The sequence below is a fragment of the Delphinapterus leucas genome, chromosome 17 (assembly GCF_059928025.1).
Source record: "Delphinapterus leucas isolate spDelLeu-1000000601 "Yukka" chromosome 17, BTC_Dleu_Yukka2, whole genome shotgun sequence".
NCBI lineage: Eukaryota > Metazoa > Chordata > Mammalia > Artiodactyla > Monodontidae > Delphinapterus > Delphinapterus leucas.
The window spans coordinates 20,093,484-20,119,755 of NC_143145.1; the positions used below are offsets into that span (position 1 = coordinate 20,093,484).

Genomic DNA, 26,272 nt, shown 5'->3' on the forward strand with positions numbered 1-26,272 from the left:
AGACGAATGTATGAAGTTCACAGTACAGAGGCACAGGCTCACTAAAAGACTGAGCCCCAATTATAGGACTGTAGAAGGCTTCCCCTCTCTGCACATCTTACCACCCACATTACTAAAGGCCATTTATAGTAGTTACTTTTACCCAGTACATCTTGTCTGGCTATCAAAGAAAAATAACAAGACATATTAAAAGGCAAAAAAAAAAAATCACAGTTCGAAGAGATTGAAAAACCATCAGAAAAAGACTCAGATATGGCAGAGATGTTGGAATTATCAAACCAGAAATTTAAAACAATTTTGATTGGTACACTAAGAGCTTTGATGCATAAAGTAGACAGCATGCAGTAACAGATGGGCAATGTAAGTGGATAGATGAGAATTCTAACAAGCAACCAAAAAGAAATGTTAGAGGTCAGAAACACTGTAACAAAAATGAAGAATGCCTTTGATGGGCTAATTAGTAGACTCGACACAGCTGAGGCAAGAATCTGTGCTTGGGGATATCTCAATAGGATCCTCCAAAACTGAGAAGCAAACAGAAAAAAGAACCCAGAGTAGAATATCTAAGAACTGTGGGACAACTACAGAAAGTTCAACGTATGTGTAATACCAGAAAAACAGAGAAAGGAAAAAAGAAATACTTGAAAAAATAATAGCTGAGATTTTCCCCAAGTTAATGTCAAACACGAAACCAGGAAGTTCAGAAAACACTAAGCAGGGTAAACACCAAAAAAACTAAACCTGTGTATATCATATTCAAACTGCAGAAAACCAAAGATAAAAAATATCCTGGGGCTTCCCTGGTGGCGCAGTGGATGAGAGTCTGCCTGCCGATGCAGGGGACACGGGTTCGTGCCCCAGTCCGGGAAGATCCCACATGCCGCGGAGCGGCTGGGCCCGTGAGCCATGGCTGCTGAGCCTGTGCGTCCGGAGCCTGTGCTCCGCAATGGGAGAGGCCACAACAGTGAGAGGCCCGCGTCCCGCAAAAAAAAAAAAAAAAGTGAAGGAGAAATAGACTTGATCAGACAAATAAAAATTTGAGATTTGTTACTCATAGACCTGCCTTGCAAGAAACGTTTAAAGAACTTTAGAGAGAGAAAAAATTATATAGGTCAGAAACTCAGATCTACATTTGAAAGGAACGACCAGAGAAGGAATAAATTAAGGTAAAAGAAACACTTTTATTTTTCTTATTCTTAATTGATCTAACAGATTAAAATGTTCAAAATAATAACAGCAACAATGTAGTCAGTTATGTACATGTATGTACATATATGCTTCTGTGTAAGTGAAATAAATGACAGTGATGATACAAGGGAGGGAAGAGAGGAATTTAGGTTGCTTTGTTACTGTAAGGTACTTGCACTACCCATGAAGTAGTATAGCGTTACTTGAATGTAGATTTGGATTCGTTTTAAGTGTATATTGAAAACTAAGGGAATCACTAAAAAATGTTTTGAAAAGGGTATAACTGATATACTAATAAAGGAGAGAAAATGAAATCATATAAAATATTCAGTTAAAACCAAAAAAGGTGTCACAAGAATGGAAGACAAATAGGAACAAAGAATAAGTGCAACAAATAGAAAACAGTAATAGATATGGTGCATATTAATCCAACTATAGAAAAATCACTTTGAATACTCATAGTCTAAATGTCCCAATTAAAAGACAGATTATCAGAGTGGATGAAAAAATAAGACCCACTGTATGTTGTCAACAAGAAATTCACTTTAAATGTAAAGATACATACAGATTAAAAGTAAAGATACACTGTGCTAATCAAAAGAAAGCAGGAATAGCTATATTAATTTCAGACACAGTGGACTTCAGAGCAAAGAAATTTATCAGGGTTAGAGGGGGCATTATATAAAGATAAAGGGATCAGTTTTCCAAGAAAACCTAACAATTCTTAATGTGTACACACCTAACAAGAGAGCATCAAAATGTGTGAGGAAAAACTGATAGAACTACAAGGAGAAATAGATAAATCCACTCTTATATTAGGAGACTTCAGCACCCCTCTATCAGAAGTGGACAGAAAAAGCAGGCAAAAAAATCAGTAATGTGATAGTTGAATTCAAACACCATCAATCAACTATATATAATGGACATCTATAGACTACTTCATTCAACAACATCAGAATGCATTCTTCTCAAGCTCACATGGAACATTCACCATGATAGAGCACATTGTGGGCCATAAAACACACCTTAACAAATTTCGAAGAATAGAAATAATTTAATGTCTGCTCTGAGACCACAATAGAATTAAGCTAGAAATCAGTAACAGAAAGAAAGCTGGAAAATCCCCCAAATACTTAGAGATTAAATGACACACTTCTAAACACATTAGTCAAAGAGGAAATCTCAAGAGAAACTAAATATTTTGAACTAAATGAAAATGAAAACACAACTAATCAAAATTTGTAGGATGAAATGAAAACAGTTCTTGGAGGGGAATCTATAGCATTGAATGCAGGTATTAGAAAAGAAAGATCTAAAATCAGTCATCTAAGCTTCCACCTTGGGGAAACTAGAAAAAGAGCAAATAAAATCCAAAGTAAGTAGAAGAAGAGAATTCATTAAAATTACAGCAGAAATCAATGAAATTATAAACAGGAAATCAGTAGAAAATATTAATGAAACCAAAAGCTGATTCCTTTTTAAAAGAAATTTGCTAAGCCTTTAGCCAGGCTAACTAGGGAAAAAAAGACATGACACAAATTGTAATATCAGAAATTAAAGAGGAAACATCACTACAAATCCCATGAGCATTAATAAAGGAATACTATAAACTGTAAAATACTATAAACTGTACTATCAATACTATAAGCAACTCTTTGTCCGTATAAATTTGATAACAAAGATGAAAGATTAATTTCTTGAAAGACATAATCTGCCAAAACTCATACAAGAAGAAATAGACAACCTCATTAGGCCTATATCTATTTAAAAATTGAATCAATAAATTAATAACCTTCAAAAACAGCACCAGGCCCAGATGAGTTTACTGTGAATTCTACTGAACATTTAAGGACAAAATTATACCCATTCTCTACAATCTCTTTCAGAGCATAGAAGCAGAAAGAATACTTCCTAACTCATTCCATGAGGCAAGCATTTTTCCTAATATCAAAACCAGACAAAGACATTACAAGGAAAAAAAAAAAGCCACAGACCAATATCTCTCACACAGTTGCAAAAATCCTCAACAAAATATTAGTAAATCTAATCCAACAATGATGAAAAGAATTATACACTACAACCAAGTGGGATTTATCTCAGCAATACAATGCTGATTCAACTTCAAAAATCAATTAATGTAACCTATCACATCAATAGGCTAAAGAAGAAAAATCACACAATTATATCAAAATTTAACACCCATTCATGAGAAGAACTCTCAGTAACCTATCAATAAAAGGGAACTTCCTCAACCTGATAAAGAATATGTACAAAAACCCTACAGCTAACATACTTAATAGTGAGAAATTCCAAGCTTTTCCACTGAGATCACAAAGAAGGCAAGGAAGCCCCTCTCACTGCTGTTTCTCTAATCCTACTGAAAGTCCTGGCTAGTGAGATAAGACAAGAAAAGGAAATAAAGGGGGGGTGGGGAGGAGGAAGAAATAAAACTGTCTTTGTTTGAAGATATCATTTCTGTCTATGTAGAAAATCTTTAAAAGTTGACCAAAACTAAAAAGCAAATACAAAAACTATGGAACTGATAAAGGACTATAACAAGGTTGCAGGATACAAGGTTCATAGACAAAAGTCAGTCAGTTTCCTATATCCCAGCAGTGAGCAAGTGGAATGTGAAATTAAAAACACTATATCATTTACTTTAGCACCCCCCCAAAATGAAATACTTAGGTATAAATCTAACAATATGTATGCGATCTATATGAGGAAAACTATAAAACTCTGATGAAGGAAATCAAAGAGGAACTAAATAAATGGAGAGAGAGTCCATGTTCATGGAGGAAGACTCAATATTGGTAAGATACCAGTTCTTTCCAGCTTGCTATATAGATTCAGTGCATTCCCAATTAAAATCCCAGCATGTTACTTAGTGGATATTGACAAACAGAATCTAAAGTTTGTATCAAAGGCCAAAAGACCCAGAATAGCCAATGCAATACTGAAGAAGAAGAGAGTTGGAGGATTGACCCTAACCAATTTCAAGACTTACTGTAAAGCTACAGTAATCAAAACAAAGTGGTATTGATGGAAGAATAGAAATATAGATCAATGGGACAGAATACTGAACCCAGAAATAGACCCACACAAATATAGCCCACTGATTGACAAAGGAGCAAAGGCAATATGATGGAGCAGAGATAGTCTCTTCAATAAATAGTGCTAGAACAACTGGGTATTCATACTGAAAAGAATGAACTCACAGACTCAGATTTAACACAATTCATAAAAATTAACTCGAAATGAGTCACATACCTATATGTAAAATGCAAAGCTGTAATACTCCTAGACACTAGGAGAAAATCTAGATGGTCTTGGGTTTCCTAGTGACTTTTGAGATACTACACCAAAGGCATGATCTGTATAAAAAATAATTGATAAGCTGGATTTCATTAAAATTAAACATTTCTTCCCTGTGAAAGATACTATCAGTAGAATGAAAAGACAAGCCACCATCTGGGAGAAAATATTTGCAGAAGACATATGTAATAAAGGACTGTTATTCAAAATATACAAAGACTCTTAAAAGTCAACCAAAAGAAAACAAAACCCAATTTAAAAATGGGCCAAGGACTTTTATAGACAGCTCAGTAAAGAGGATATCCATATGGCAAATAAGCATATGAAAAGATGCTCCATATCATACATTATCAGAGGAATGAAAATTAAAACAACAGTGAGATTCCATTACATACCTATTAGAATGGACAAAATCCTGAGCACTGACAACACCAGATGCTGACAAGGATGTGAAGCAGCAGAATCTCTCATTCACTGCTGGTGGAAATGCAAAATAGAATAGCCACTTTGGAAGATGGTGTGGTGGTTTCTTACAAAGCTGAAGATACTTTTACCAGTTATTATCCAGCAGTTGCTACCCTTGCCATTTTTCCAAAGAAGTTGAAAACTTATGTCCATACAAAAACCAGTACACAGATATTTATAGCAGCTTTATTCATGTTCTCCAAAACTTGGAAACAAAAATCTTGGAAGGAACCAAGATATCCTTCAGTAGGTAAATGGATTTAAAAAACAAAACAAAACAAAACTGTGGTACATGCAAGCAGTGGAATATTATTCAGCTTTAAAAAAGAAATGAGGGCTTACCTGGTGGCGCAGCGGTTGAGAGTCCGCCTGCCGATGCAGGGGACATGGCTTCCCCGGTCCAGGAAGATCCCACATGCCGCAGAGCGGCTGGGCCCATGAGCCATGGCCACTGAGCCTGCGCATCCAAAGCCTGTGCTCCGCAATGGGAGAGGCCACAACAGTGAGAAGCCCGCGTACCGCAAAAAAAGTAAATAAATAAAATTTAAAAAAATAAAAAAGAAACGAATTATCAAGCAATGAAAAGACATGGAGGACACTTAAATGCATATTACTCAGTGAAAGAATCTAATCTGAAAAAGCTACATACTATATGATTTCAATTATATGGCATTATGAGAAAGTCAAAATTATGGAGATAGTATAAAAGATCAGTGGTGGCCAGGTTAGGGGGATGAACAGGCTGAGCACAGAAGATTTTTAAGGCAGTGAAACTACCCTTTATGGTACTATACTGGTGAATACCTGTCATTATCCATCTGTCCAAACACACAGAATGTGCAACACGTAGAGTGAATCCTAATGTAAACTATGGACACTTTGGATAATAATGATGTATGGATGTAGGTTCACCAGTTGTAACAAATGTACCTCTCTAGTGGGGAGTATTGGTAATGGGGGAGACTGTGCATGTGTGTGGGCGGAAGTATACGAGAAATCTCTGTACCATCCACTGAACTTTGCTGTGACCTTAAAGCTGCATTAAAAGATAGTCTATTTTTTTAATCTATGCAAAGACACAAGGAGATAAAGCATAATTCTGTAATCTCACTTCTAGAATTTATACATCATCATAATCAAGAATCAGTCCAGACTCTGGAGATAGCTCTATATTTAGTGTTTGATTTATTCATCTAACGAGTATTTATTTTGTGCCTGGGTGCTAGGTGCAGGGAATATAGGAGTAAACAAGTAAATGGGAAACTATTAGATAACAAGAAGAGCTATAATGCATTAAAAATGTCTTGGGGTTTAGTTATGATCCGATGGTCAAGGAAGTCAGCCCTGAGGAAATGACATTTAAACTGAGATCTGAATGACAAGCCAGTGCTAGCGATGAGAGCAGCTGAGAGAATAGCTAGCCTTTGGTACTTGCCCTAGAATAGGGATGGGCTCTGTGTGTTGGAGGAGCGGAAAGGTGAGAAGGTCTTGGTCTAGGAACATCAAGACCAAGGCAAAGAAGAGTTGGAGATGTTCTAGGAAAGGGCCTTGTAGGCTGGAGGATGGAGTTTGGATTTTATTCTAAGTAGAAGGAAAAGGGAATGAAGAACTCAATCAGATTTACACATTTAAGAGTTTGTCTTTATTGAGCTATGGAGAATAGTTTATAGATGGCAAGTGTGGAAGTTGGGAAATGAGATAGAAAATTATTGCCAGAGTCTAGGTGACAAATGGTTATCTTTTTGGGTTGGAAGGAGTAAACTTAAGTATATGGGTCCTGGACATGTTTTCCATGCAGACTCGACAGTCCTGGTATGGATTGTATGTATTTGTGTACTAGGGATGGGGTAAGGGAAAGCCAAGGAATGAAAGGATGATTACTGGTCTTTGGGTCAGTATCTCCCAAGACATAGAAACACTGGCAGGAGAACAGATTTGAGGGAAATCGTGAATTCTGTTTCAGACATGTTGAGATTGAAAGTCCTATTGGAGCTCCAAGTGAGACATCGTGTAGGCAGTTTGTCTAAATAAGTTGAAGTTAGAGATATTGAGGAAGAAGTATAAAACTTCAGCATCACTGATTTATAAACAATATTTAAAGCCAGTAGGACTTGAAATTACCACAGATGAAAGTACACGTAGAAAGTAGAAGGGGTTACAGGATCAATCCCAAAACAGACCATTTAGGAGCGGATCAGAGGAGAAGCAGCTAGCAAAAAGGGAAGTAACTGGAGAAGTAGAAAGAAAACCATTAGAGCGAGATGTATGGAAACCAGAAGAAGAAAGTATTTCAACATCACAGTGTGTCTCATGGTGTCAGGTGCAACCAAGAGGCCACATGAAGGGATGTGCGATGTTGGAAGAAGTGATGTTGGACTTAGCCCCCGGATGCCTCAGTGGCCATGACAAGAGCATGTTCAGTTGGAAGAGGAGGGAGTGAGGCCTGACTAGAATGACAGCACAAGGTGCTGAAACAGATTGTTACCCCAGACAATTCTTTCAAGATGTGTTTCTGTGAAGAGAATGGAAAAACGGGGCAGTAGCTGGAGGTGGGGGAGGGGGAGGTTGGGTTTTCAAAATATGTTGTGGCAAAAAAGGCAAACAATATAACTTGTCTGTTAATGGAGGAACGATTAAATTATTAAATTTTCAGTGGCACACTACTGTGTGTGCATATATGCGGATGTATATTCTTTTGTATATATAAAATACTATCATGATAACAATTTTTAAAAAGAAGTAAATTCGTCAATCGTCCATACTGATCACAAACTGAGCACAGATGTCTATGTCCTCTTCCTGCTGAATACCATTTAAAGATAATAGTATGGGAATATAAACATTAGATGGCAATAACAATGAGAAAGGAAAGGAGAAGAGAGGCCAATGAGTTTCACTGTAAAATCTCAAAGAGGTTCTAGACTGGGGGACAGGAGTGGAAAACAGGGCATAAAATGGGGAATCAGTAAAGCAGTTTCCATCAAACAGTCTTTTCCTTGCCCATTCCTGCTTGCAGAAAGAAAGCCCAATGGCCAGATGTTTATGCCTCAACCAAAAAAATAGTCTGTCTCTTAAAAGTTAATTTTTTATGTGTCTAGGATGAATTGGAATATATTTTGTGGGTATTAGCACTCCAGAGTGAGGTCATCTTTGTTTTGGCATTTGGGGAGCATTTTGAGTAATAGACTACTCAGGCATCAAGCCCAGTGCACATGCACAGAAATCCCTCCCTAGTCTCCATTGCCTCATTTTTTTTTTAATTAAGAGATAAAGATATAAACCAGATATTTGCAGGAAATCTACAGATAAAGTCAAATATGTACAAAGAAACTTTTGAATAATAAAAACCCTCCTTTTAAAAAATTCTTTTAGTGTCTTCAAAGATATTCAAAAACATATTGCATCCCTATAAAAATGCATTCATTTTTTTTAAAAGTCCTGACCGGGGTGTGGCGGAGGCCAGAGGCCTCTGGTCCCAGACTTGTTCACAAGGAGTCTGGCTTGCACCACCTATCAAGCAAACCCCATCCTCATCGATGGCTCATCCCCCCTCCACTTCCCCACTCAGGAGTCACTGTGCGGTGCCTGTTCCCAGGGGCACGTGGCCCGGTGTTGCGGGACCGGGCACAGGCCCAGAGGCTGAGCAGGGGCAGGACCAGGACCAGGACCACTGATGCCAGAACAGCCGTGTGGCTGACAGGGTCTTGGTGCTCCAGCCTAGTATCAAGCCTGAGCCTCTGAGGTGGGAGAGCCAAGTTGAGGTCATTGGACTACCAGAGACCTCCTGGCCCCATATAACATCAGTTGGTGAGAGCTCTCCTATACATCTCCATCTCAGCACTAAGACCCAGCTCTACCCAACGTCCAGCAAGCTCCAGTGCTGGACGCCGCATGCCAAACAACTGCCAAGACAAGAACACAACCCCACCCATTAGCAGAGAGGCTGCCTAAAATCATATAAGTTCACAGACACCCCCAAAACACACCACCAGATGCAGACCTGCCCACCAGAAAGACAAGATCCAGCCCCACCCACCAGAACACAGGCATCAGTCCTCTCCACTAGGAAGCCTACACAAGGCACTGAACCAACCTTACCCACTGGGAGAGACACCAAAATAAAAACGGGAACTACGAACCTGCAGCCTGTGAAAAGGAGACCCCAAACACAGTAAGTTAAGCAAAATGAGAAGACAGAGAAACACGCAGCAGATGAAGGAGCAAGGTAAAAACCCACCAGACCAAAGAAATGAAGAGGAAACAGGCAGTCTACCTGAAAACGAATTCAGAGTAATGATAGTAAAGATGATCCAAAATCTTAGAAATAGAATGGAGAAAATACAAGAAACGTTTAACAAGGACCTAGAAGAACTAAAGAGCAAACAAACAATGGTGAACAACAGAATAAATGAGATTAAAAGTTCTCTAGAAGGAATCAATAGCAGAATAACTGAGGCAGAGGAATGGATAAGTGACCTGGAAGGTAAAATAGTGGAAATAACTACCGCAGAGCAGAATAAAGAATGAAAGCAATTGAGGACAGTCCCAGAGACCTCTGGGACAATATTAAATGTACCAACATTCAAATTATAGGGGTCCCAGAAGAAGAAGAGAAAAAGAAAGGGTCTGAGAAAATATTTGAAGACATTGTAGTTAAAAACTTCCCTAACATGGGTAAAGAAATAGTCACTCAAGTCCAGGAAGCACAGAGAGTCCCATACAGGATAAATCCAAGGAGAAACATACTAATAAAACTACAAAAATTACAAAGAAAAAATATTAAAAGCAGCAAGGGGGCTTCCCTGCTGGCGCAGTGGTTGAGAGTCCGCCTGCCGATGCAGGGGACATGGGTTCATGCCCCGGTCCGGGAAGATCCCACATGCCACGGAGCGGCTGGGCCTGTGAGCCATGGCCGCTGAGCCTGCACATCCGGAGCCTGTGCTCTGCAACGGGAGAGGCCACAACAGTGAGAGGCCTGAGTACTGCAAAAAAAAAAAAAAAAAAAGCAGCAAGGGAAAAGCAACAAATAACATACAAGGGAATCCGCATAAGGTTAACAGCTGATCTTTCAGCAGAAACTCTGCAAGCCAGAAGGATGTGGCAGGAGATATTTAAAGGGATGAAAGGGAAATACCTACAACCAAGATTACTGTACCCAGCAGGATCTCATTCAGATTCGACGGAGAAATTAAAACATTTACAGACAAGCAAAAGCTAAGAGAATTCAGCGCCACCAAACCAGCTTTACAACAAACGCTAAAAGAACTTCTCTAGGCAGGAAACACAAGAGAAGGAAAAGACGTACAAAAACAAACCCAAAACAATTAAGAAAATGGTAATAGGGACATACATATTGATAATTACCTTAAATGTAAATGGATTAAATGTTCCAACCAGATAGACTGGCTGAATGGATACAAAAACAAGACCTGTATATATGGTTTCTACAAGAGACCCACTTCAGACCTAGGGACTCATACAGAATGTATGTGAGGGGATGAAAAAGGTATTCTATGCCAATGGAAATCAGAAGAAAGCTGGGGCTTCCCTGATGGCGCAGTGGTTGAGAGTCCACCTGCTGATGCAGGGGACACGGGTTCGTGACCCGGTCCGGGAGGATCCCACATGCTGCAGAGCGGCTGGGCCTGTGAGCCATGGCCACAGAGGCTGCGCGTCCGGAGCCTGTGCTCCACAGCAGGAGAGGCCACAACAGTGAGAGGCCCACATACCGCAGCAACAACAACAAAAAAGCTGGATTAGCAATTCTCATATCAGACAAAATAGACTTTAAAATAAAGACTATTAAAAGAGACAAAGAAGGACATTACATAATGATCAAGGGATCAATCCAAGAAGAAGATAGAACAATTGTAAATATTTATGCACCCAACATAGGAGCACCTCAATACATAAGGCAAATGCTAATAGCCATAAAAGGGGAAATGACAGTAACAGTCATAGTAGGGTACTTTAACACCCCACTTTCACCAATGGACAGATCATCCAAAATGAAAAGGAATAAGGAAACACAAGCTTTAAATGACACATTAAGCAAAATGGATTTAATTGGTATTTTTAGGACATTCCATCCAGAAGCAACAAAATACACTTTCTTCTCAAGTGCTCATGGAACATTTTTCATGATAGATCACATCTTGGGTCACAAATCAAGCCTTGGTAAATTTAAGAAAATTGAAATTGTATCAAGTATCTCTTCTGACCACAGCGCTATGAGACTAGATATCAATTACAGAGGAAAAAAAACCTGTAAAAAATAAAAACAAATGGAGGCAAAACCATATGCTACTAAATAACCAAGAGATCACTGAAGAAATCAAAGAGGAAATCAAAAAATACCTAGAAACAAATGACAGTGGAAACACAATTACCCAAAACCTATGGTATGCAGCAAAAGCAGTTTTAAGAGGGAAGTTTATAGCAATACAATCCTACGTCAAGAAACAAGAAATATCTCAAATAAACAACCTAACTATAACCTAAAGCAATTAGAAAAGAAGAACAGCAACAACAAAAAAAAAGAAAACCCCAAAGTTAACCAAAGGAAAGAAATCGTAAAGGTCAGATCAGAAATAAATGAGAAAGAAATGAAGGAAACAATAGCAAAGATCAATAAAACTAAAAGCTGGTTCTTTGAGAATATAAACAAAATTGATAAATCCCTAGCCAGACACATCAAGAAAAAAAGGGAGAAGACTCTAATCAACAGAATTAGAAATGAAAAAGAAGTAACAACTGACACTGCAGAAATACAAAGGATGATGAGAGATGACTACAAGCACCTAAATGCCAATAAAATGGCCACCTGAAAGAAATGGACAAATTCTTAGAAAAGCACAACCTTCCGAGACTGAAGCGGGAAGAAATAGAAAATATAAACAGGTCAGTCAGAAGCACTGAAATTGAAATGGTGATTTAAAATCTTCCAACAAACAAAAGCCCAGGACCAGATGGCTTCACAGGCGAATTCTATCAAACATTTAGAGAAGAGCTAACACCTATCCTTCTCAAACTCTTCCAAAATATAGCAGAGGGAGGAACACTCTCAAACTCATTCTACGAGGCCACCATCACCCTGCTACCAAAACCAGACGGAGATGTCACAAAGGAAGAAAACTACAGGCCAATATCACTGATGAATATAGGTGCAAAAATCCTCAACAAAATACTAGCAAACAGAATCCAACAGCACATTGAAAGGATCATACACCATGATCAAGTGGGTTTTATCCCAGGAATGCAAGGATTCTTCAATATATGCAAATCAATAAATGTGATACACCATATAAACCAACTGAAGGAGGAAAACCATATGATAATCTCAATAGATGCAGAAAAGCTTTTGACAAAATTCAACACCCGTTTATGATAAAATCCCTCCAGAAAGGAGGCATCAAGGGAACTTATGTGAACATGATAATGGCTATATATGACAAACCCACAGCCAACATTGTTCTCAATGGTGAAAAACTGAAACCATCTCCTCTAAAATCAAGCACAAGACAAGGATGTTCACTCTCACCGCTATTATTCAACATAGTTTTGGAAGTTTTAGCCACAGCAATCAGAGAAGGAAAAGAAATAAACGGAATCCAAATCGGAAAAGAAGAAGTAAAGCTGTCACTGTTTGCAGATGACATGATACTATACACAGAGAATCCTAAAGATGCTACCAGAAAACTATTAGAGCTAATCAATGAATTTGGTAAAGTAGCAGGATACAAAATTAATGCATAGAAATCTCTTGCATTCCTGTACACTAATGATGAAAAATTCGAAAGAGAAATTGAGGAAACACTCCCATTTACCACTGAAATAAAAAGAATAAAATATCTAGGAATAAACCTACCTAAGGAGACAAAAGACCTGTATGCAGAAAACTATAAGACACTGATGAAAGAAATTAAAGATGATACAAACAAATGGAGAGATATGCCATTTTCTTGGATTGGAAGAATCAACATTGTGAAAATGACTCTACTACCCAAAGCAATCTACAGATTCAATGCAATCCCTATCAAGCTACCAATGGCATTTTTCACAGAACTAGAACAAAAAGTTTCACAATTTGTATGGAAACACAAAAGACCCCAAATAGCCAAAGCAACCTTGAGAAAGAAAAATGGAGCTGGAGGAATCAGGCTCCCTGACTTCAGGCTATATTACAAAGCTACAGTAATCAAGACAGTATGGTACTGGCACAAAAACAGAAATATAGATCAGTGGAACAGGATACCAAGCCCAGAGATTAACCCACACACATATGGTCACCTTATCTTTCATAAAGGAGGCAAGAATATACAGTGGAGAAAAGACAGCCTCTTCAATAAGTGGTGCTTGGAAAACTGGACAGCTACATGTAAAAATGAAATTAGAACACTCCCTAACACCATACACAAAAATAAACTCCAAATGGATTAAAGACCTAATGTAAGGCCAGAAACTATCAAACTCTTAGAGGAAAACATAGGCAGAACACTCTATGACATAAATCACAGCAAGATCCTTTTTGACCTACCCTGTAGAGAAATGGAAATAAAAACAAAAATAAACAAATGGGACGTAATGAAGCTTAAAAGCTTTTGCACAGCAAAGGAAACCATAAAGAAGATGAAAAGACAGCCCTCAGAATGGGAGAAAATATTTGCAAATGAAGCAGCTGACAAAGGATTAATCTCCAAAAGTTACAAGCAGCACATGCAGCTCAATATCAAAAAAACAAACAACCCAATCCAAAAATGGGCAGAAGACCTAAATAGACATTTCTCCAAAGAACATATACAGATTGCCAACAAACACGTGAAAGGATGCTCAACATCACTAATCATTGGAGAAATGCAAATCAAAACTACAATGAGGTATCACCTCACACCAGTCAGAATGGCCATCATCAAAAAATCTGCAAACAATAAATGCTGGAGAGGGTGTGGAGAAAAGGGAACCCTCATGTGCTGTTGGTGGGAATGTAAATTGATACACCCACTATGGAGAACAGTATGGAGGTTCCTTAAAAAACTAAAAATAGAACTACCATATGACCCAGCAATCCCGCTACTGGGCATATACCCTGAGAAGACCGTAATTCAAAAAGTGTCATGTACCACAACGTTCATTTCAGCTCTATTTACAATAGCCCGGATATGGAAGCAACCTAAGTGTCCATCGACAGATGAATGGATAAAGAAGATATGGCACCTATTTACAATGGAATATTCCTCAGCCATAAAAAGAAAGGAAATTGTGCTATTTTTAGTGAGGTGGATGGACCTAGATTCTGTCATACAGAGTGAAGTAAGTTAGAAAGAGAAAAAGAAATACCATATGCTAACACATATATATGGGATCTGAAAAAAAAATGGTTCTGATGAGCCTAGGGGCAGGACAGGAATAAAAACGCAGACTTAGAGAATGGACTTGGGGACACGGGGCGGGGGAAGTGTAAGCTGGGATGAAGTGAGAGAGTAGGATTGACATATGTACACTACCAAATGTAAAATAGATAGCTAGTGGGAAGCAGTGACATAGCACAGGGAGATCAGCTCGGTGCCTTGTGACCACCTAGAGGGGTGGGATAGGGAGGGTGGGAGGGAGATGCAAGACCAGGGGTATATGAGGATATATGTATACATATAGCTGATTTACTTTGTTATACAGCAGAAAGTAGCACACCATTGTAAAGCAATTATACTCCAGTAAAGATGTTTTTTATAAAAAATGTCCTGAGGGCTTCCCTGGTGGCGCAGTGGTTGAGAATCTGCCTGCCGGTGCAGGGGACGCGGGTTTGTGCCCCGGTCCGGGAGGATCCCACGTGCCACGGAGCGGCTGGGCCCGTGGGCCATGGCTGCTGGGCCTGCGCGTCCAGGGCCTGTGCTCCGCGGCGGGAGAGGCCACAGCAGTGAGAGGGCCGCATACCACCAAAAAAATAAGTAAAAAGAAAAAGTCCTGGAAGCTTCGAAAAAAGAACACATTAGAGAATAAGGCAGCCCGTTGGAATTAAAATGCAATTTTTGAAATAAATTTTAAAATTTAGTAGATGATTGTGCAGATGAAATTGAAGAAAAACCTCACCATTTATAACAAGGGTTGGCAAACTTTTTTATGAAGAACCAGGTAGTAAATATTCTCAGCTTTGCAAGCCATTCGGTCTCTGTCAAAATCATTCTCTCCGACTTTGTAGCACGAAGGCAGATGGGCGTAGCCATGTTCCAGTATAATTTCATGAATACTGAAGTTTGATTTTTACTTAACTTTTACCCATCGTAACATAGTACTATTCTTTTGGGGTTTTTTTCAACCATTTATATGTAAAAACCATGATTAATTAGATTGTGGACCACACAGAAGTAGGTAGTGTGCTGGAGTTTGTCCAAGAGTCCATAGTTTATTGACCCCAATGTTGATGAAAATACAGATGGTATGTAGGAACAGCGTACTAAATTGTGGAATGAGCTTAAGCAACTGCTGGCACATAAGAGAAGAAAGTCTGTTTGGTTTCCATGTTGGGAAACATCTTTGAGATTTTCAGCAGATATGACATTGGACTGCTGAGAATATGATACAAGAAAAAATGATTCATACCAGACTAATTGGCTCAACATTTGAACAGTAGTTACACAGTCATAATAAGGTAAATGCTGGTTACTGTTTTTTTTTAACTTTGAATCAATCTGCAGTCATAATATAGCAGATCAAATAGAGGTTGTAGGGCAAAATATGCACTGTTAAGCATGACAGTATAAAAATAATACTATAGATGACAAAGGTGGGACTTGGAAGGGGATGAACAAGAGTTGAAAATGTAGGAAGGAAATTAACAGCCATAGAAAAAAATTAAAAGGAGCTTATTTGGGAAATCCTATATTTAAGTATATTAAGGTTACAAAGATAACTAATTAAGAGATAAAGTTAATAATACAAAGAACAAACCAAGAAAAATGAAGGAGAAAGGTAGCATTATGTGTGCTCATTCCTCATCTTTCTCATCGGGGTGTCCACAGGTAATTCTCTAAGTCTGATGAATTAAAGAGACTGAAAGAGGAACCATTAAGAGGTTGGCCCTGGAAATTGCAACTGGGGTTGGAGAAGGGAGGTATTTGAGTTAGACTGTGTATGTGTTCAACTTTGAAGAAATAATAGTTTCCAGTGAGAAGAGATGGAACTTGTATTTTTCACTATAAGCTCTTTTGTATAACTTTTTAAAAAAACTTGTGCATGCTTTCCTTGATAGCAACAAGAAGGTTACAAATAGACAGTATGACTATAGAAGTATAAAAATGACCTAAAGTGGTAAGCAAGTAAACGTGCATAATTTTTTGTTCAGAGGGAAATGTGGCCTTAGAAACACGTGCATGGACATGGATTCTGGAAGAATAGTTTCTAAAGATAAAAGTAATTGTGTTAATGAGATAAATCCTGGTAAAATTTTCTTTAGTTGTATGAATAAGTTTTTTAAAAGAATAGGTAAATATATAAGGAAATGTTTTTGCTTTTATCATATAATGCATCTTACCTCCATTTTATTCTCTTCCCTATTATATGTAAATAGTAAGATTTTCAAAGCTCTGTCAATCTTCGATTGTCACACTATTTTGTCCACCTGACCCATTTATCTGAACTAAAGTTTGCCCCTCTATTAGTCAGCTTGGACTGCCATAACAAAAACCCATCAAACTGTGTAGCTCAAATAACAGAAATTTATTTTGTCACAGTTCTGGGGGCTGGAAGTTCAAGATCGGGGTCCCAGCATGCAGATTCTGGTGAGCGCTCTCTTCCTGGCTTGGAGACAGCCACCTTCTTGCTGTGTCCACATCCTGTGGAGAGAGATACAAAGAGCTCTCTGTTGTCTCTTGTTCTACAAGGACAGTAATCCTATGGGATCAGGACCCCACTTTATGACCTCATTTAACCTTAATTACTTCCATAAAATCTCTGCCTCCAAATATAGTAACATTGAGGGTTAGGCCCTAGCATAGGTATTTTGGGGGATAGTATTTTGGGGAACACAAACACTTAGTCCATAACAGCCCCCATTGAATTAAGTTGTCACGTGGCTCAGTTGAACATACAGACAAATTATTTTGCCACCGAGAAGTCGTGGACCTGGAGAATGGCTATCCTTTATGTAGGCTTGAATTTTAAAGCCAATTAACACTAGTATTAGAAGCTTTACATAGACTGGCCCCTACCCTAACAGATTCTAGAGTTTTTAGGCTCTCCAATCCCAAGTCCCCATCCTGTCCCTGCTAAATACAGTTGCAGCAGCATTTTCTTAGTGCTTTTGTTTTCTCCTGAGTCCCAATAGCATGGTACCCTCAACTTCCCTAAGACCCGTCGACCCTCTCTTTTTCTGTAAAATCATCCAAAGTGAACACTCAGCCTTTTGATTATTTTATTTGATCTTCACAACAACTTTGGAAGATGGGGAGAGATGTTTTTATTCACATTTTATTGGTCATGTAGTTGAGAAGCAGAGATGAGCATTGCCCCACTGTACAGTGCAAAATATGTGCCTCCTTCCATAATAAGGAGAATGGAAAGAGCCCTGGACTAGAGGGTTATGACTGGGGCTGATCCCAGATCTAAGCTTGGCATACCCAGCTTATGACAAAGGCAGGGTTGTTTTTGATCAGATTTATCTTCATTGATTCAGTCACAGAAATCTAGCACTGAGAACCTCAGTAAGATAAGTCACATCTTTTTTTCCCTACATCCATCAAGCCAAAGTGATATCATGATCCACATTTTTCCCGTGTCCATCAGGTCAGAGTAATAGCATGGAGTAAGCATGGAGTTTGAGTTCACTAGCAGTGTGACCTTGGATGAGTTACTTTACCCCTCTAAGCCTGTTTCTCTATAAACTGAAAATAATAACTACTTTGTTATTGGGAGGATTGTAGATTGTTGGGAAGATTAAAGACAATTTATCTAAAGTACTTAAAACAATTCTTCCCATATGCTGTTACAGAAATGTACCTAATATTATGTCTAGAATGGCATTAATCCTCCCCTGCCACATTCCGAAGCCTGATTTGCTCCAACTTCACCAGGCCTGTTCTCCTAGCAATTTCAGGGGAGCAAGAAGAATGTCCAAGCACGGAGGGCCTCTGGACCTGGCCCATCATCACCTCTGCCTTGTTATTATTTTTTTTTTACTTTTTATTTTATATTGGAGTATATCCGATTAACAATGTTGTGATAGTTTCAGGTGCACAGCAAAGCGACTCAGCCATATGTATACATGTGCCCAGACTCCCCTCCCATCCAGGCTGCCATGTAATACCGAGCAGAGTTCCCTGTGCTCTACAGTAGGTCCTTGTTGGTTATCCTTTTTAAGTATAGCAATGTTTACATCTCCCTTGTTCTTTTGATCAAAGCAAGCCACAAGCTCCTTTCTCTCCCTCCCCTAGACTCAAGAGATGGAGAAATAGATGCTACCTTGTGACCTAATGACCTCAGGTCATATTGCAAAGGGTCTTTTTTTTTTCTTTTTCTTTTTTTTGGCACTGAGGACATTTTTGTTATCAATCTACCACATTGTTGTTCCAAAGGAACATTTGTAAACATATGAAATGATGATCAACAACCAATTTTCTGGTTCCTGTTTGCTTTCAGTTTTGCTTTTGTTCATTCAGCATTCACCCAGGGGTACGTGCTCCGAGTGTACATGTGCCTTGGCACCTCGCAGGCATAGCATCTCCCCTGTAGGGTGTGCTTATCTGGGTGGATGAGTGATGGGTTTTCCCACTGTACCATGAGCAGGCACACAGTACAGTGTGATCCTCTCCCTTCGTGTTCCACTTGACAGGTGCAACAATCTGGGCTGATAAGAAAGGCAGGCCTTGGTAACCAGAGCCATCTGGGATGCCAGAGGCATCTTGTTTCCTCTTGACTGCCTGCGCATGTCTGTTTATTCCCTCCATGAGGTTTTATTGTTAGAAGCCCTGATACCCAGTAGCGCACATTCGGGATGCAGCAGATCCTAACCAGCGTTCCATGCGAGCATCTGCTTCACGGCTTGTAAGTGGTAGAGTCCACACATCTGGATGTGCACCTTTATCAATAGTTAGGTGCCTGGGGGATCTGGGCCATATCTTTGGTGTGGAATTAGGACACTTTGTGCCTGACTGTCCCTGGAGACAAGAAAGAGCTGACTCCGAGTCCGAGAAAAACCACTGGCACAACCTATTGTTGGAAGACATGAGGTGATATTTGTGTAGTTGCAGCAAAGCCGGCCTGAATAAGGAGGACCATTGCTTGTGTCTCCTAATTTGGTATCTTTATTTTTCCATCTTTCTTTTCTTTCCTTTTTCTACATGTTCTCATTCTCTCCCTGCTGCTATACCTACCTTTTCCACTAGTGCCTTTTCATCCTTCTCTTTTCCTATCAGCTATTTTCCTTCAGGTCTTAGCTCAGCACACCTAACACCATCTCACAATGCCTGTAACTCAGCTCAAGTCAGCTGGACTCCGAGGACTGTCTGTGTTCACTGCACTATTGCTTCCCCAAATCAGGCTTGGGGATCCAGCAGGAGAGTGTACCTATGCCATTCAAGGGATGTGAAGATAACTCTCCTGAGCACATCGTATGTGGCAGGCACTTTTAAGCATTTAGATAAACTACTTCTAATCCTTCCACCAAGGACAAGATAGGAATTATCTCCAGCCTATTGAGGAGCATGTTTAGAAAGGTTTAGTGACCTTCCCAAGGTCACAGTGCTAGTGAATTCCAGAGCCAGCCTTCAGTCCAGGTCTGCGAGATTCCAAATGCCAAGTTCTTTCATTATATCACTCTTCATGTCATTCAAAAAAGAAAAAAAGTGAGGATCAGAGATGTGAGCTATCTTGCTGAGAATTATAGTGTTGGAAAGTCTGTGCATTTTTGGCTCAATATGAGAGAAATCTAATTGGAGGAAAGCCTGTTTTACTCCCCACCTGTGAATGTCAAAAGCACAGCTGGGACTTGAACCAGTTTTCTGACACTCAAGGCTATAGGAGCCGTGATATATGATGGACAGACCGTTGTTTCATTCCTTCAGCAAATTATTGTTGCTATGTGCCAGGCATTGTTCTAAAGTGTGGGATTCTTCGTGAAATAAAAAAGATCCTTGCCCTTGTGGAGGTTGCAAGCCAGTGGAAAGAAACAGATAATAAACTAAAGACAAAATAAGTTAGCTCTGTAGTGTGTTAGCCGATACTTACTATGGAGAAGGAAGCAGTGGAACAGGGTAATTAATGAGTCTTGGAAGCCGGAGGGAAGAATGTTGCATTTTTAATTAGGGAGATTAAGATAGGACTTATTGAAAAGGTAGTATTTGAACAAAGGCTGGAAGGAAGTGAGGGAATTAGCTGTGTGGGTATCTGGGAGAAGACCATTTCAGGCAAAACGAGGAGTGGGTATAGTTGGCATTTGTGAGCAACAGCAAGAAGGCTGGTATAGTGGGAGCACATGTATTAAGGAAAGAGTAGTAGTAAAGGTGGCATCAAAGATACTACGTGCTCAGATTGCTTAAGGCTGTGTTAAACGTTTTTTTGTTTTTGTTTTTGTTTTTTTGCTGTACGCGGGCCTCTCACTGTTGTGGCCTCTCCCGTTGCAGAGCACAGGCTCCAGATGCGCAGGCTCAGCGGCCATGGCTCACGGGCCCAGCCGCTCCGCGGCATGTGGGATCTTCCCGGACCGGGGCACGAACCCGTGTCCCCTGCATCGGCAGGCGGACTCTCAACCACTGCGCCACCAGGGAAGCCCTAGAAGACAGTTTTGAGAGGAAGAACAGGAGCTCATTTTTGGACAAGTTGAATTAGAAAAGTTTCCTAGGTTTGCAGATGGAACTGTGAAGTGATCAGTTGTATATTTGATTCTTTACTCTGGGGAGGCAACAGAGAGAGACATACAATTAAAAGACGTGATCCCACGGACAGCACCAGTGTGATGTGTGGACTGGAAATCAGTGCAGTGGGTAGTGAGATTTGTCTTGAATTGCTCCAGAAGTAGGACTCAAAAATCAGTGAGAAAGATGATGGAAGTCTGACTTTGGCTTTGACACAAAGGACCATTTTAAACTACTAACGCTTATAGCAATGGAATTATGGTGTGTTTCGCAGGATGCATTTTCTAATGCTGTAAATTTTCAGGGAGGGTCTTGAATCTAGATCATCATTTTCTCAGATCTAGATCTAGATTTCTTTAGATCTTGGGCAGCTTCAAAAAAAAAGAGAAAAGAAAAATGTAATTATTTTCAGTTAAGGGATTGACATTTGCTTTTTATGTATTCAAGTAAAGTTGTTTACACACACACACCCTTGATACATCCATCATGGCCCAGGTTTACTAGTCACCATTTTATTGATAGATGTCTTAAAGTGGATTGGACTCTTGCCTTGGGTTTAAACTTGAACATACTGACTATTTAGATTCCTTCAAACTTTCAGTTTCTGTGATTCTGAGCATTTAGGAAGGAAAAAAGCCATCAAAAATTCAATATGGACAAATTAAGGGAAAACAATTATGTCAAGCCAGATGTCTTTTTTTCCTTTAATGACACCACCATGATGATGCCTTAAAACAGTGGTTCTCAAACTTTTAATCCCAGGACCCTGTTACAGTCTTTAAAGTTATTGAGGACCTCAGAGACCTTTTCTTTACATGGGTGGGGCAGACATGGGAGAATAACCAAGTACCCTGTTTAATAAGGATCTCAAATGATGAATTGAAACCTGCAGAATTGAGGTTCACAGAAATCTACCTTCAGGATAAGAGAGCTGTAGCTTGACAGAAATTCATTTAAAGAAGATGCAAAGTTTTAGAACTTGCCCCTAAGTCCTGTATAGTCAGTGATATGACTCAGTAATAATGAAGGTTTAGGCTTAATAACACATTTCATTCATCATATTTAAGACCCTGCCTTTTGAAGGAAATATTAACAAGCTACAATGCCCTGTGGAGGAGACTGGAAAGTAAAAGATCTAAAACAGTTGCTGTATGGAAAACAATTGAAGAAACTAACCAGTGCCACACTGTATACTTGGAAAAATTACTGAAGTTGCTTAGCCACTACAGCTACTTAGAGGTGCCATACTGCTCAGAAGAGATCAGCATCACAAATTAGGAAGCATAAAGTGATCCAGGTGATATCAAAGCAGTGGTCAAAGTTAGAAAATGTGAATGAAATGAATCTTTCATTCATCCAAGAGGAAAGGTGTTCAGCTTTTACCTGGAAACTTTCTAGCAGTGAGATATCCTCTCTTGAGAAGACAAGAGGTTTAAGAGTGTCATTCATCATAAGATATTTTGGTTTGAACCCCAAAGTGACCAGGTGGATGTTATAAACTACCCTGGGGATAGAATACAATAGAAGAGATACCTTTTAAAATTTGTCTAACCAGTTTTCCCATGAAAGAGTTCAGGTCGCAGAAGAGGGCATTATTAGTACTTAAAAATTATTTAATTAAATGCCAAGTATTCTGTGAACTAGCACATCCTTCTCGATAATTAGAGGCCCTTTTTTTGGTAAATGAGCATAAAAGCTGCTAAAATATACATGAATAGGTTATTGTTTGTGTGTGTGTGTTCCTCTCCCCTCTCCCCTCTCTTCCCTCCTTTTTCCAATCTTGAGTAAGATGACACAATAGAAGCCAATAAAAAGAAGACCTAGAACTAAAGAAAAAACATTGCAAGATGGTAAGAGAAGGAAGAAGCATTTTTAGAGTTTGCAAATGCTTGCTTATAATGAGATGCTGCAAGTATGTTTACCACTTCCTGATATTTGGCCATAAAGCTTGCTTTGTCCTGCCAGTGGAAATAAACAACAGTCTTTGCTTTCTCTATTTTTTCACAATCAACCCACTGGGCTTCATGTAAGCTTAGCTCCTTAAGAGTTTGTACAACTACTGGGGACTTAAAATTTCAGCATTCTCTTATAAATCAAAACACAGTAATTTAAAAGAGAATTTATATTGCAAAACAAATAAGGGATAATTGAATTACAAGATAAAATTTAACTTTAAAAGCACTTTGTAATATTGATATGTTCTTTCAATATCAAACTTCTTTAAAACATTTTTTATTACTTAGCAGAAATGCTTCAGGTTTACCTTAAAGAGCTTAAAACTTGAGAACTCTTTCCAGTTAAATGCAAATCAGAAGTTACTGTAAAATGTAGCTGAAATTATTGAATAAGGGTAAATTAAAGTAGGAATTACTTGCAAAATACAGTAATTTGCAAACAACTTTTCCCTCAGGAATGTAATGTGTCTTTTGCATAAAGTGAGGTCTCTGTAAAACAGAAAGTGTGTATATGTCAATGCTACTCCCTCACTTGATCCCAGCTTACCCTTCCCCCTCCCTGTGTCCTCAAGTCCATTCTCTATGTCTGTGTCTTTATTCCTGTCCTGCCCCTATACACTACCAAATGTAAAACAGATAGCTAGTGGGAAGCAGCCTCATAGCACAGGGAGATCAGCTTGGTGCTTTGTGACCACCTAGAGGGGTGGGATAGGGAGGGTGGGAGGGAGATGCAAGAAGGAGGAGATATGGGGATATATGTATACTTATAGCTGATTCACTTTGTTATACAGCAGCAACTAACACACCATTGTAAAGCAATTATACTCCAATAAAGATGCTAAAAAAAAAAAAACAGAACGTGAAGGCATCTGAAATACACATTCAGGTTGTCTATAGAAAGGCCAGGACCAATTCAGAAAGAAAATGCCTAGAATTCCGCGTGATATTACAATGCATGGGGAAGGTACCGAACTGCCTCCGGCCTCTTTCAGGGGCAGCAGAACAAACCAAAATTGTCTCCAGGGACGGAAATCCAGAGAATGATGTAGCAGGCCTGAGTGTAGAGAAAGAAACAGGGCAAGTGCTTTTTCTGATGTTTGCCTTGGGCAAGATTTTTTTTTATTATTTTCTACTGAATATGAAATACTATCTCTTTGCTTTACAAACTGTTATTTTGGTTTAGCCTCCTTCTGTGGGGGAGAAATAAAATGCAGCATATTCGAGAAAATTACCTAACGTTGGGTGTGGAGAGAGGCATGAGTGTTGGGTGGCAGAGGAAAGGAGGAGAGTTGAGTAACACTGTGGAGCTAGGAAGACTGGACAACTCTGCACCTCCCAGTGGGACAATGTGATAAAGAGATTGATGTGCGTTTAACACACTCTTGTTCCAAATGGCCCGTGGAAATCAGGTCTAAGCCTTTTAAAGAAATCAGGTTATGTTTCTGCTTTGTACATAGGTTCATTTGTGCCATCTTTTAGATTCCACGGATAAGTGATAGCATATGGTAGGTGTCTCTCTCTTGCTGACTTCCTTCACTTAGTATGATAATCTCTAGTTGCGTCCATGTTGCTGCAAATGGCGTTATTTAGTTCTTTTTTTATGGCTGACTGAGTCACTTTGCTGCACAGCAGAGATTGGCACACCATTGTAGATCAACTCTACTTCGATTAAAAAAAGAAAAGAAAGAAAGAAAAGAGCCTGGTTATGGCATTCACTCCCCAAGACTGGTTGCTATTGGGGTTGGAGGCATCGTGACAGAAGGCATAGGAGCGCAGGTTGACCTGGGCTGCTAGGCGAGCAGCTGAGGCGGAACAAACAAAAGTCTGCTCTGAGAATAGAGAATCTCGGCAGCGCGCACTGAGGCAGCTGAAGTCCACGATGGCTCTTCACAAGTTAGTGTGTATGGCTGAGTAATAGTTCACTGTATACATGGGCCACATCTTCTTTATCCATTCGTCTTTCGATGGACGCTCAGGTGGCTTCCATGTCCTGGTAGTGAGGTGGGTTGACCCAGAGACTGTCATACGGAGTGGGGTAAGTCAGAAAGAACAACACATACCGTAGGCTAACGCATATGTATGGAATCTAAAAAAAGAAAACATGGTTCTGAAGAACCTAGGGGCAGGACAGGAATAAAGACGCAGACGTAGAGAACGGACTTGAGGATGCGGGGAGGGGGAAGGGGAAGCCAGGACGAAGTGAGAGAGTGGTACATACATACATACACTACCGAATGTAAAATAGATAGCTAGTGGGAAGCAGCCGCATAGCACAGGGAGATCAGCTCGGTGCTCTGTGACCACCTAGAGGGGTGGGATAGGGAGGGTGGGAGGGAGACGCAAGAGGGAGGAGGTATGGGGATATATGTATATGTATGGCTGATTCACTTTGTTATACAGCAGAAACTAACACACCATTGTAAAGCAATTATACTGCAATAAAGATGTTAAGAAAATAATTATTCAGATAAAAAAGTTAATGTGTAGGAAACTAATAACAAGTTCATATTAGAGCCAAAGCTAAGAATCAGTTGATAAATGGGGCCAATACATGTATCACTATCTAAGAGACAAACAGGGCTTATTAATGGTAGGAATCTGTACCCCTCCCCACTGTATTTGTTATGCCTGTTTACATGGAGGCAGATCCCCGTAGGCTCGTGTGGTCTTAAAAGTCTGTAGCTGAAGCTTTGTGTTTATTGCTGTCCAAGCATGTAACACCAAGTTACTGCTGAGTAAGAGTATATTGTGAAGGCAAAGCAAAGCAACACCTGGATTGTTAGCCTCAGAACAATCAAAGGAAATTTATAACACCAGAGTACATGGTAAGCTGGTGAGGATGTATTCTGAGTTGACTTGGTGTGTTTGGATTAATCTCTCCCTGAATCTCAAGTTGATGAGACTTGTCTTGGAGCTGAGGGTGTTCCATTTCCTAGGAAATGAGCAAGTTAAAGAATGACCTCTCAGGAAGTTTGGTAAATTGATGTATAAGCAATTTATCTTCTTGCCTTTCCCTTCCTGATTTACAGCCTTCTGTGACTGGTTTATAGGAGTTTTCAAAAGATGTGATTAGCTTTACTTGCGAGAAACTTGCAAGGGGTTTCAGGGCAATGATGTGTCAGCTAAGAACTCATTCAGCTAATCTGAAGGAAAATTTTTAGAGCAGGAAGGAGGCAGATTCAGAGGTGCTGACTTGTGAAACATGGTGGGAAGTGCATTCCTAGCTAAAAGAGCTGAAACTCTGGTTTCCTAATCATGCGAGGGAAAAGTGATGACTAGCAAAAGGGAAAAAGCTAAACAACAACAAAGCATGCACTCATTTGCACCATCCATGCCAGAGCCCCTTCTTTCTCATCAAAATTAGGAAAGCAATCGATATGGTTGTATGCAGTGATTAGAGGGAAGATGGCTGGCAGTCTGTGACTAGAGTATGCAGAGTGGAAGGGGGAGACGGACAAGTTTGATCAGGAGCCACGTGAGCAGCACGCAGTCGGGGTAGAGCAGCGA

At 39.6% G+C, this 26,272-nt stretch overlaps 1 protein-coding gene across 1 annotated transcript in view; it reads left to right on the forward strand.

The window, feature by feature from the left end:
* Positions 1–26,272, forward strand: part of SAMD12 (sterile alpha motif domain containing 12) — a 412,832-nt gene that overhangs the window by 155,296 nt on the left and 231,264 nt on the right. The gene's annotated exons all lie outside the window — the stretch shown is intronic.